Source organism: Solea solea, chromosome 21 (genome assembly GCF_958295425.1).
Source record: "Solea solea chromosome 21, fSolSol10.1, whole genome shotgun sequence".
NCBI lineage: Eukaryota > Metazoa > Chordata > Actinopteri > Pleuronectiformes > Soleidae > Solea > Solea solea.
In genome coordinates, this window is record NC_081154.1 from 18,706,160 (window position 1) to 18,720,066 (window position 13,907).

A 13,907-nucleotide genomic window follows, 5' to 3' on the forward strand; every position below is an offset into this window, starting at 1 on the left:
AATAATCGATTATTAGATTAATCATTTAATGTTTTTTTTCATGATTAAAACAAGATTTCTGATCGTTTTAGCTTCTTAAATGTAAATATTTTCTGGTGTCCTTGCTCCATATGACAAAGAAATTATTGCAACTGAATCAAAAACAAAGATATTTGACAGACGTCATCGTCATTTCCAGTTTTGACAAACACTGATCAATATTTTTCTACATTTTCAGATGTTCTATGGACCAAACGATGATTCAATTAATCGAGAAAGTACTCGATAGATTAATCGATTATGAATAGTATCTGCAGCTCTACACAACATACGTCACTGTACATAGACAACATTATAGAGAGCAGAGAAACAACAACAGTTCACACAATGAGCAAACACTAAAGTCCCTTTTAACAGAAGAAGAAATCTCTGACAGAACCAGACTAAAAGATGTGCGGCCATCTGCCAAGACAGGTTGTGGTGAAAGGAAAATGGGGGAAAAGGCTTTGGTGGGGTATTTTTATGCCTGATGCTACCATTTATCCAGGCTTGGGATTGGGGGCCTCCCGTGGCTGGATTCACGAATGGAACCGAACCTGGACCCTTTACCCTTTGGGGTACCTGCTTTACCACTTTAACACTGAGTAACACAACTTTCTTATATGTGCGTTATTTAAAACATAAGCACATAAATATTACGTGAAAGGTTGGGATAATTCTGCCAATTTATTTGAGGACCTCAAAAAACACTCCGACGACCCATCTGTGGGTCCAGACCCAGTCTTTGGGAATCAAAAGTTCATGAAGCTGTGGGCATGTGGAAGTGTTACAGAAATACTGGCTTTTATTCACAATTTACACACCAAACACGTACTTTCGCCATTATCACTTCAAACGGGATTATTCTGCAAAGTTTAAAATGTTCAGCTCGAGCATTGGAGCGTTCTTCTTCTGCAGTGCTGCCCCCTATAGGTCAAAGTTGGCAAACAACAATTCTACTCCAGCAAACATACTTTTGGTCTGGACCTTGGAGTCACGGGGCCTGCTGCTCAAAGGTTTACCCTAAAAATTGGTCAGATTATATTTTCCCCAGCTCCTGATGTGAAGACGAAGTTTGGTGAGTTTTTTGTGAACAATAAGACCCTGAAAAATGTTTAAATAATAACATTTTTAACGATTATGATCTCTTTGATTTCCGCTACATGAAATTTAGAGTTCTACATCTGTACACCACAATATCTGAGTGAGGATTGTTGATGTCTGACGTTTATATTCCCTTAAATTAGTGAACATGAGAAATAATGTTTCAATTCTATTCAACGATAAAGATAAGGATATGCCTACGTTTATGCATAAACACACAAATATGTTGTATAATTATACAAATATCACATCAGTGCTTCAGTTTTCTCGTGAGAATGTTCTGAATTCTAAAATCTCTCTCTCTCTCTCTCGTGCAGTAAATAAATACCTCGTCCTCAGTGAAAGTGAAGCGTCAGCACTTTGAGCGATTCACTCTCAGAGCGAATAAAGGCAGAGCTGAAGATCACAGAGAAACTCGCTGCTCATTGATGTTTGTTCACGTCCGCCTTTAAGAAGAAGAAGAAGAAGAAATCTCTCTTTTCCCTCGTTGATAAAGTCAACTCAGCTTTAAACTGTTTCCTGTTTCTAATCTCAGTGCTGAAATATGATGACGACCAAATTCAATTTTTATTAAGTTCTCATTAATTACATAAAGAGAATTATATATTGAAAGAGTCACTCGTTATTTTTTTTTAAAGACTAAAGTGCCACATCATTTTATGACGACATATTGGGTATTTTTTGGGAAATAATTCAGGATTTTATTACAATTTATCCAACATATTTGGTGCAACCTTTTATGGTTATGTGTTGGTTTTTAATATCATGTTTAAATGGGAACATTTGGCACAAAATGGCTCCTCAGGGCTCGAGCTCTCACACAGAGGATTATTTGGACTTTCTGCAATTTCCCTATTTTTCTTCAGAAACTATCGCATTTTTGAAGAACTAAAGGTTGGTGAAAATGGATAAAAATTGGCATGCAAAATAAAACTGGCACAAATCTTTATAAAATAAGGAAAATACTTAAAAGTGCTGCAAAATGGCTCAGTAATGCACTCAAAGGTGAAACCTGTTAGGACAAAGCCGGAACTAAGTTGCACTAAATTTTACCAATCTTGGTTGAAACATGTCACGGACCAAGACCGACAAAAAAGTCTATTGTGACCATGACGTCAACTCAACAGGAAGTCAGCCATTTTCAAAATTTGACATCCATCTCGTTAATGAACAAACTCATAACAATAGTAATGATCGTACCAACATAAAAAAGCATGTCAATGTCATTTGTACTACACACATCAAACATGGAAAGTTACCAAAAGGTCTAGCCCATTCAAAATGGGCGTGGCCACGGCAACCACCGAATTTTGACCATTCGCCATAAAACAGGAAGTGGCCCTGAAACATTGTCGTACTTTCACCAATCTGCTCGAAACTTCATACGTGACACGAGAGACCCGACCTAAAAACATCAACACATGAAAACTAAGTCAAGGTCACAGCGCCACCAGCTGTGAGGGCCTACACAATGGTTTCTATCTATCTATGCCTCTTGTTTTTCTTCTTAATTAAAACAAATGTCTGTTCCGCTCAATCTACAGTCAAATTACTACACACAATATTGATTAAGGGTCAATAACATGAGTCAATTTTATAACTTATTGGTTTTTAATCTACTCAGGAGAACGAAAATGCCCAAAATGGATCCCAAAATGCCAATTTTTGTCTTTTTACGACCAAATTGCAACTTTGGGAAAACCACGATGATGATGGCGTAGCTCCACCTCTCTACTGTACGTCTTCTGTGGCTTGGATGATTTTGTGTGTGTGTGTGTGTGTGAAGATGTTTCTTGAAATGATGCTGTGTTTATGGAACACAATGTTGGGAAAATGTTTCTTTCCTCGAGTATAAAGCCCTGAAGCTTGAACTCTTGGCTTTCTGTCTATAATGCTGTATTACAACCACAATATTAATATAATATTACAACCATTTTAATTACCATCACAACTCTATTGAAAATGTGAGCTCTGCCTGAAATACAGCAGAAATAATAATCATGATAATAGACTGAGAAGTTTCTGTGAAGTTACAGTGAGTGGTGTGTTATTTTTTGTGTGTGTTTTAACGTGAAGCTTCATCACAGTCTGACGTGGAATCTGTCGAGGTTCAGGTCAGACTCCAACTTTTATTTTTTATTTAATAATTGCAGCTGAGAGCAGAGCAGACGCACAATCACTGCTCTGCTGCTCACTCTCTCATCATCAAGGTCCTTCAGAGCTGGATTTAATACTTGCTCTTCAGTGTGTGTCCATGTGTGTGTGTGTGTGTACTTGTAGCCCGCCGGCTCTCTCCATCTCCGGGCCGAGGAGGTGAAGGATGGGGTCGGAGGAAAAGAACGAGAGGCCTCCAGGTGAACGTGATTCTCCTGCTAATGATGGACCGTCGGACTCACACTGGTCCGCAGCTTCTGTCCTTGGCCCCGACATCCCATAATACCCTTTTCCTTTTTTAAAGGTATAATGACACAGTCTCCGTCTGCCGGACTTTGATTAAACTCAAGAACCCGGGGGAACATTTTCCAGCGTTAAAAAAAAACAACAAGCTGATTTTAGCTGCTTTATATAAATACATATATTTTCATTTTCCGTGTTTCCTGTGGCTCTGGGAAATGAAACCAATTTGTCTTTATCAAGCGAGGGGTTGCACGGGGACGAAGGAAACGGGAAGTTTGGCGACTGGTTTTGTATTTACATGCTTCAAATTTGAGCAATTTAGGCAGAAAATGTTGTTTGTTGTTGTTTTTATTTAATTATTTTGATCCAAATTAGCCACGGCCGAGTTAGCAGCTGCACTTCCTGTTGTCCACAAAGTGAGCTAGAAATCGTCAGGAAACAACAACAACTAAATGAGACAGAAGAAGTTGATGACAAGAAGACAAGTAGAAAGTACCTACCACTACCTCTATCGCCCCTGGTGGACGTCTGAGTAATTACCACAACACTTTAGTCCAGATTTGACAGAAACAGTGCCGTCTCACGTTCTTTTATTCAATACTTTGCTAAGTTAAGTAATATTTCTCTTTCTTTTATCGCAGCGTTAAGTGTCCAAACTGAGTCCAGGAAACTTCAGGTCAGACCTTCAGTGTCGAACAAAGATGTTTTTGTGAGACGCTAAAACTGCGATAAAGACAAATTAGTCCAGGTTTATTTTTAGCGACAGAATCTGCACCTTGGTTGACATCAAATTCAAGGATTTTCAAAGACTTTCCAGGACCACTTCCCCTTAAATTCAAGGACTCAAGATGGGAGGACAACTTGTAAGAGCTTGTCTACAGGAAGTTTCACTCTCCCACACCAAATCCCATTGAGAAAACCAGTGATTTTAACATCACACACACAGGAGTTGTTGATCCACAGCTGCCTCCATCACTAAGTTCAAACGTCTTATTTTGTCAATTTGGCATTTGAAATTCTTCATTCAGATTTACCTCAGTGACACAAAATGACCACACGAGGCAGCAGTAGACCAGCAGCTCCTGTGTCCCTGTGAGCTAAAATCACTGATTTTCTCTATGGGATTTGGTGTGAGAGAGTAAGCGGTAAAAACTGTTGTAAAAAGGTGAGGTTAAACATATTGTTAACTTAAAATGACACATATTTCATGTTCTCACTGAGAGTGAACATGTTTTGCATGTTTTATTGATCAAAATTAAAGTCTTATTTTACGCCGAAGAACGACCTTTGAACAAGGTCACTCTGCCGCCGCGGCCGCCACTCGTGTCCAGAATCCTCACCAACGACTTCCCGCTCTAACACGGTCACATTTAGCGATACTGAAGACATAATGATGCGTCTTGCAACTCTATCGCAGCAGCGGGGACGCACTTAAGGGACTGATACAGTCCTGAAAGGGGTATTAAATATGAACGCTTGCTGTACACGGGCTAAATATAATGACGCTCCCCCTTATTTTTTACAGTATGAAATATCGACTCACTCCCACACACACACACACACACACACACACACAGAGACATGCATTAAGACAACAGTACATGCTGTAATTGCAGAGTTGAAGTCACTTTACGCTTTCAAGGGACATTTTATAGAATATTAATTTCAGAGCATCTGTAAAAAGACACTCGCTGTGTTTCAATGTAGAAAAGTGGAGGAAAAAAATTGATGTAGGTGTTGCATGATTCACTCCTCACACACACACACACTCTCTCCATTTCTCTTTGTCACTCTTTACTTTCCATTTTTCAGAATAATTACTGAATCTCTGCAGGCCTACGGTGTTTATCCGCCGCCGCTCTAATGCCGTCGTCTCTCACTCTCCGCGTTTATAAGGTTAGCGCTGACGCAGATTGAAACACATCGCCGCTGCTCTGCAAATCCAATTGCGTGTGTCCATCTTTTCTTTTCTCTCTCTCTTTAAAGCACGAGATTCAGCTTTCATCTCTGCCTCTAAGTTCTTCTTTCTTTCTCTCCTCTCACCATAACTGAACTGCAACGTGTTATGCCTCCATAAATGCTCCTCCACTGCGGTTGTTATCTACCTTCCTTCTTGTCTTTATCCGATCCACCTGACTCTGTCTGCTCCCCTGAGACGCTCTCAGCTTAGCGAGGAACCAAATATGTTGAAATTGGAGGCCGCCTTTTTTGACACATTTCACACACACACACACACACACACAAAAGCCCTAACAAGCTGCCCCCCCCCTCCCACACACACACACAGCGTTCAAAGCCACTTTATAGGGATCGTTTCATTTTGGGTTTTGGAGTAAATGAAACATCAGTCTGTGGAGACACAATGAATCACACATTTTACCACCTCATGTCAAATTAAGTCTTAAAGAGTATATTCCCCACTTTATTTCACAATTAGACGGTCCTTTCCAACGGAAAGCGGAAGTTTTGCTCTCCCACACCAAGTCCCATTCAGAAAATCATCAATTTTACATCACAGCAGAGAGGAGTTGTTGATCCACGTCTGCCTCCACCAGTAAGTTCAAATGTGCTATTTTGTAAAATTCGGCATTTGGGATCTTTTGTTCAGACTTACCCCAGTGACACAAAGTGACCACACGAGGCAGCAGTAGACCAGCAGCTCCTGTGTCCATAGAAGCTAAAATCACTGATTTTCTCTATGGGATTTGGTGTGTGAGAGTAAGCAGTAAAAATTATTGTAAAAAGGTGAGATAAACTAGTATGCACATTACTGACACTCTAAACTCAAGCTGACAAATATTTTATGCTGCCACTGAGAGTGTGACTCAATGTATAAGGCTATTTCTTGCAGTATCGCAGTCATAGTCTTCAGTGAGTGATTATGGACAGAGTTACTGAAACACTGTGTCTGTGGGGACACAATTAATTACACATTTTACCACCTTGTGTCAAATTAAGACTTAAAGAGTAAGTTTGCCACTTTATTTCACCATTGAACAGTCTTTTCCAACAGGAAACTATCTGGTGAAATGAACTGGTAAACATATTATTTAGATATTGTAGACACATATTTTATGTTTTCACTGGGTGTGACTCAACATATGAGGCTGGTTCTTGTTGTAGGGGGCGCTCACATCGCAGTCAGTGGCCTAATATTTCTTTCAGTGAGTGATTATGTACGATGAATTCTGGCGACGTCTCGTGGATGGATGGTTAAGACCGGTGCTTTGTTTTGGGGACATGAGAGCAACACTCGCTTTGATTAAGACGTAGATAATCACCACTTTCTCTCTCTCTCTCTCCGTTTCTGCCGTTCCCTCGCTCCTTCTTCATCCAGTCTAATGAAGCCCGGCCTCACCTTCTCTTCCCGCCCCTTTCATCAGCGCACGGGCGATTACGGCAGACAGTGAGTTAATGAACAGCGAAAGGAAAGAGGAGAATGTTATTAATCACGTCTGGAGCCACTGTGTGCTTTTTGCTGCTTTTTCACGGAGGTGTATCCACCTCACCGTCTCCCTGGTGCCCCGTGCGAGTCTTTCTGGAACGTTTAAGCGAGGAACTTCAGGGAATCTCATTTCGGATATTGAGGAATTTTAATTTAGGGTTGAGGCGTTGAGGTTTGCCAACGCTCGTCTCTCTGAGGTTGTTCCACATTAAAGGCTGATTAAAAACACTCATCATCTCAGACTGCAGGGGAAGTCTGGTCCGCAGCAGAAAAGAGAGCGACTCATCGGCTTCTTTACTTTTATAAATCTCATTCATTAGCACTTTAAATGAAAATAAAACACTTGCTATAGTTTTTTTTTATCTTCTCCGTCTCCTGTGAATGTGGAGCAAATGGAACAAAAACACTGTTTAAAAATCTGTTTTTCACACGTTTATTTAGAATGAAGTTTGTAGATATTTGTATGAGGAGATGAAGATTCATCCCAATGAATTATCCAATATTTATATCAGTAATTATCAATGATAATTGATCATAAAGATCAACCTGGAACATTGAGACCTGGAATCTTTAACTTCAAATTTAAACAAAATAATAATAAAAGGTGAAAATGAGATCAGCAATTTGACTTTGAGTTCAATTCTGAGGGGAATTTTAACACAAGGTTTAAAAATGTACTTTAATTCACAAACTTTATTTAGTGTTTTTGTTTGTTGGTTCATTGATTACTGACTGGTTGATTGTTGGTTGTTTGGATGGTTGGTTGGTTGGTTGGTTGATTGTTGGTTGGTTGGTTGACTATCAGTTGGTTGGTTGTTTAACTGTTGGTTGGTTGATTGTTGGTTGTTTGGATGGTTGGTTGGTTGGTTGGTTGATTGTTGGTTGGTTGGTTGACTATCAGTTGGTTGGTTGTTTAACTGTTGGTTGGTTGATTGTTGGTTGGTTAACTGTTGGTTGATTATCGGCTGGTTAATTGGGTGATGGTTGGTTGGTTGGCTGGGTGGTTATTGGATGGTTGCTTGATTGTTGGTTGGTTGGTTGGCTGGTTATTGTTCTTAATTGTAAGTCAGTTGCTTAGCTGATTGTTGGTTGGTTGGTTATTGTTCTTTATTATAAGTCAGTTGCTTGGCTGATTGTTGGTTGGTTGGTTGATTATCGGTTGGTTGGTTGTTTAACTGTTGGTTGGTTGATTGTTGGTTGGTTGGTTAACTGTTGGTTGGTTGATTTTTGGTTGATTTTCGGCTGGTTAATTGGTTGATGGTTGGTTGGTTGGCTGGGTGGTTATTGGATGGTTGGTTGATTGTTGGTTGGTTGGTTGGCTGGTTATTGTTCTTAATTGTAAGTCAGTTGCTTGGCTGATTGTTGGTTGGTTGGTTATTGTTCTTTATTATAAGTCAGTTGCTTGGCTGATTGTTGGTTGGTTGATTGTTGGTTGGTTGTTGATCGATTATTGGTTGGTTAATTGTTGGCTGGTTGATTTTTGGTTGGTTGGTTGATTGTAGGTTGGTTATTATTTTTTATTGTAAGTCAGTTGGTTGGTTGATTATTCTTATTATTGTTAATATGTTGATTAGTTGTTGATTGAGTGACTTCTGTTCACAAGAAATCTTAAAAAAGCTTCAGCTTCATTGATTACTTTAAAAATGATTCTGAGGCAGCAGCACAATTGCAGCCATTTGTACATCTATTTCAGTGTAATTATATAAAACAAACAAATAAATGCTCTGATGTCAACACATTTCACTTCATTTCCTTCACGATGTGATTCCGTCTCATTCCTCAGACACGTTTTTCACGCGGTGTCAGCGAAATGTCAAAATGTTTTAGCTGAAAGGAAAGGTAATTTATTCAGTGGATTTTTAATGTGTGGGTTTTTAGCAGATTAATGTGTTTGTGCATAGATGTGGATAAAAAAAGAAAAGGTTACTCAGAAAAATACTCTTGTTTTCTTTCTCATTTGTCTTTTCCAGGAGAAAAACATGATAAAACATGTGAGGACTAACTCCTGGTGTCCGTGTGTTTTCTAATGACTGCTATTTCACAAAAGAAGAAAAACAGGTGCAGTCAGAGAAAATGACTCCTTATTATGTCCTGTATCTGCCCATATTTACCCACAATGCACTGGGGAAAAAAACCAAGAGCGTCATTACGTTTGTCGCCATCAGACTCCAGTGACTGAGAGTCAGATGCGAATATGGAATTATGGGAGAAAGACAGATGTAGAGCGAAAGCGGAGCATCGTCGTCAGTGGCTACGATAAATGGTAACCATGGCAACCAGGCGCAAAATGTTCGGTAGCGCAATCTGATTGCTTTTCAGTGGAACTCGTCAGTCAAAGTCAAATTTGTACCAGGAAATGTTTCCTGTGCTTTTATTATCACTGTTATGTTGAAAGGCTATAATTATATGTATTATATATAATATATAAAATAAAGAAATTATAAACTGATTTCTTTAAACTCTGCAGTTTAACTTCAGACCCACAGAGTCCAGGGTTTTAATACACCTGGAGAAAATAAGAGGAAGAAGAAAACAAAGATAATGAAGTGAAACTAAAACATTAAAATTATATAATAAGAAGAAAAAAAAACACATTTTTATCTTCTGCTTTTTAATTTGACTTTTACTCCAGAGAATGTTGGTTATTTCATTCAGTGACGGTTGCATTGTTGTTGGGTTAATTGGTCGTTAGATGGTTGATTTCTGCCCATTGTTGGTTCATTGTTAGTCACTTGGTTTGTTGGTTGGTTGATTATTGTTCATTATTGGTAGTCAGTTGCTTTGTTAGTTAAACGTTGGTTGGTTTTTGGGTATTTGGTTGAACGTTGGTTGACTGATTTGTTGACCAGTTGATAGCTGGTTGGTTGGCTGATTGTTTGGTTGACTGTCGGTTGGTTGGTTAGTCATTGTTCATAATTGTTAGTGAGTACTGTTCGTCATTTGCTTACTTGGTGATTGGTTAGTTGTTTGGTTTATTGTTGATTTGCTTGTTAATTTATTGTTGGTTGTTGACTGATTGGTTGTTCAGTTGATAGCTGATTGGTCGGTTATTGTTCAATAGTGTTATTAATTATTGTTAGTCAGTAAATTGGTTGGTTGATTGATTAGTTTGGTGTGTCATCATGATGTGTAGTTATAATCTCTGGGCTAATCTAACCTTTAAATCACCTGATCAACTAAAGCTGAATTTTTCCAATTTAAATTTAGAATCTGTGTTTATTTTTCAATCTCTGCATCTTTTTTCTTCTGCTGTCTTTTTACTATACATGTCATTTAGCAGACACTTTTATCCAAAGCAACTTACAATGGAATTGAGTACAATCAGCCAGGGGTGGAGTTGAACTTGCGACCATTGCGACCATGATGTCCTTCACACACAGAGTACCGGTCTTAACCACTGAGTCACTCCACCCCCTCAGTCTTAAACTGAGTTGAGGTGATTCCTCGTCTCCAGAACAGACATGTAGAGTTTCCCTGGTGTGAGCTTGGTGTGACAAAGCCGCTGGTTAACCGCTCTCTCATTACTGACTTGCATGTTTAAATCCTGGGAAGTCTAGTGATCTTGTTAGAGTTAAATAATCTTTATCAGTAGCAGCAGAGACTCGCAGAGTCCCAGCGGAACTGAATTTGACCTCATTAATTATACCACAGCCTGATGTGGTCGCATCAGACCCACAGATCTTACTCAGGTAAGACTCAGAGGAATTAACATGAATCCGGTGACTCGTGGAGTCAGGTAGTCCTCGCTAATGTCCATTAACTATCACAAAACAGAACTTAATATTCTACTAGAATCGCACGTGTGTGAATTTGTTTCTTTACAGAAAACTGGATCCACAGCTCACTCTGACTTCATTAAAATGATGATGCTTCTGCATTCACACATTAAATATAGAAGCGAAAACTGTCTAAAGTTGTTTTTAAGTTAAGTTTTTTAAAGGAGTATATATAACTTTACAGTGTATAGAAACTTTTAAGATATTATCTGATGATAAAATCATGTTTCTGGTTCTCTGATTAACTTTAAACCAACATTTGACTCCTTTGTTTGCTCCATTTTGGTCTGCACCACCTCCTGAGAACCATATCAAACAGTGTTGCTGCAAAATCCTAAACACACAGGAGACTTAAACCTTAATGAATAATAATGATTTGTGGAAGTGGAATGTTTTAATTTAATGTGGACTATTGGAAGATTAGCCACAGAGCTAAAAAACAAATAAAATTACACAGTTTAATACACATTTTAAAAATCTATTAGATGAGAAACTTAAGCTGTGGCTTTAATTTTTGATGATGATGTCATTAGTATAGGTGCTATATATTACTACATACACTGAGAAGTACACAGCAGTGGTGTAGTCTATGTGATAAGCAAGTTTAGGATGTATAACACACTATAATTTGCTCTCATTTTCATAAGAAAACCAAATAAATATGATCATGTGTACTCTTGTAGGTTATTGCAGTGCTGGACTGAATGCTACATGTAGCACTTTACTAGCATTGCACGCTAATCTATGCTACATATATATAGTACTATAAACGTGTCATAACTGATTCAGAAGTGTTCGGTCTAAACCCACTTCTCCTCTGTCCACCATTTCCCCTTTCACCATAACCTATCTAGGCAGATGCTTCACATGTTTGAGTCTTAAGATTGTCTCTCCACTGACCCCTAGTGTTTGCACATTGTGTGAACAGTTGGTTTTTATTTTATTTCTCCATAATGTGGTAAAAGTTTCTGCCTAAATATTAGAGCTGAATTTTATCAGTTATGCGATATATATCGATATTTTGTTTCCACAGAAAGTATCGATTTTTCAGCCGCGAATATCCATACATTAAGTCCCATTCCAATCCTCTGTGTTCTGCCTGGCACTCTGCTCGCTGCCCATTTCCCAGTTCGCTTTTGCAGGAAGAGCGATTAGGTCCGCCAGCCGCTAGTGTCGCTGTAGAGCAGGGGTCACCAATTCAGTGCCCGTGGGCACCAGGTCGCCCCTAAGGACCACATGAGTCGTCCGCCGGCCTGTTCTAAAAATAGCTCAAATAGCGGCACTTACCAGTGAGCTGCATCTAATTTTTTTTTTTTTTTTTCATAATCCAACAGCCCACAGAACAGAAAACCGTTGATTTCATCCAAAAGGGTGAACAAATCACCGGGACCCAGTATAGTAAAATATAGAAATAAAGCGTGGCATATTGATATTTATCTGTTTCCTATCATTGTTGATATTTATTATGAGAAATCATTAACATGATCACTGTCTTCACATAGCTGAATATTATTAATAATAACATATAGTTAAAGGTAAATTGAGCAAATTGGCTATTTCATATTTCATATTGTGTAATTGATGCTTTCAGTTTTCATTAATTCAATCCAAGTCAATGGAGCACTCACAAGATGTCACTAAAATCACACTGTCCCTTTAAAATCTTTCAGAAAATGATGGAATCGTATCGAATCGCATTGAATCGTATCGTTGGCTGAATATCGTGATATATATCGTATTGTGAGCTGAATATCGTGTATTGTATCGTATTGTGAGATTAGTGTATCGCTACAGCCCTACTAAATACATACAGTGTTGAATTGAATTAATCTCATCATAAAACCACAGTGAAATTTAATGTAAGTAAGCAAATCTTTCTGTTTATAACAGTGTGGTCCTGAATCTGAAGCCAATTCAGAGACTTTGACCATGATTAGAATGCAGCACAAATAAGATTTTTAAGTATATCCAGATTGTATCTAGCTTGATTTTTTCTCGTCAGTGTGAGCAGCTAAAAAACACATAAGATCAGATTTTTCCAAAACTGATTCAAACCACATACGGAGGTGGTTTTCAAATGAGATTCTGATCAGATTTTTACAAATATGTTTCAATCTTAATGTAGATCTGATGTAGATCTGATGTAGATCTGATGTAGATCTGGAGAGACGCGTGTAAATCGACACAGTGGAAGACAATAGTTAAAAAATCTGAAGAAAGTTTGCCATTTGAGACAGAAGCAGTCACAGAGTTCTGTCGTGCATTTTAGCTAATCGGTTTAGACTACTTGTTGTTCTGGGGGCGTGGCCTGTTACTATAGAAATCCATGTGGAAGACGGGATTGGATAATGTCAACATGGACACATGCAGATCTGATCGCTTGCGAAATATAATGTAAACAGTTGGTCAGAAAGATCAGATTCTGAATATGAATATGCTTCTAAAAGCTCTAAAAGCCAAAGTTAAAAAAACTCCATCAAAAGATTTCCGTGTGTGAGTTAAAGAGCTGACAGCCATGACATGTGACCTCACGCTGCGTCACTCTCTCCAGAGACGAGGATCAATCAGAGGGAAAACTTTTCACTGAAGAGACCAGACCGAGTCTGCAGCCAAGACCACATGAGTCCTGAGACCTGGTTTCACCTCCCACCATGTTCCGTCATAGAGCTTGAAATATTTGCTCGGAGCCAATCACAGAAAAATCCACCGGGAGCTGATTGTAAAAATAAAGATGGCCACGGTTGTATGGATCACACTGTGCAGTTTCTGTGTGTGTGTGTGTGTGTGTGTGTGTGTGTGGGAGAGACTGCAGCAGACTCTGACCCATTTCCTCGTGAATCATGCTGCTGCTGCTGCTGCTGCTGCTGCTGTAGCCAGGAAACACACAGCATTCATTTACTGCTTCAGTCTACCAGCAAACACCTGAGCTGATCCAAAAACACCTGAGCAGGACAACAAACACAAACACACTGGCTGAACTCAACCTGGGAGGAAACACAGTTTATCTGAGAGGATTCAAACACAACTGTCCACAGTTGCATTCTGATTCTTAAGTTAAGAGCAGAGGTTAAAAATGATCCATATATCTGAGACAGAGGAGGAAGTGTTTACATGACGGACCAGGAAATGAACGCAATACTGTACACGAGGAAGTGGATTTTATTTAT

The 13,907-nt window shown here is 38.9% G+C and overlaps 1 protein-coding gene across 1 annotated transcript in view; it reads right to left on the reverse strand.

The window, feature by feature from the left end:
* The window catches only part of ca10a (carbonic anhydrase Xa), a 209,293-nt gene that overhangs the window by 96,330 nt on the left and 99,056 nt on the right, over nucleotides 1-13,907 (reverse strand). The window lies entirely within an intron of this gene.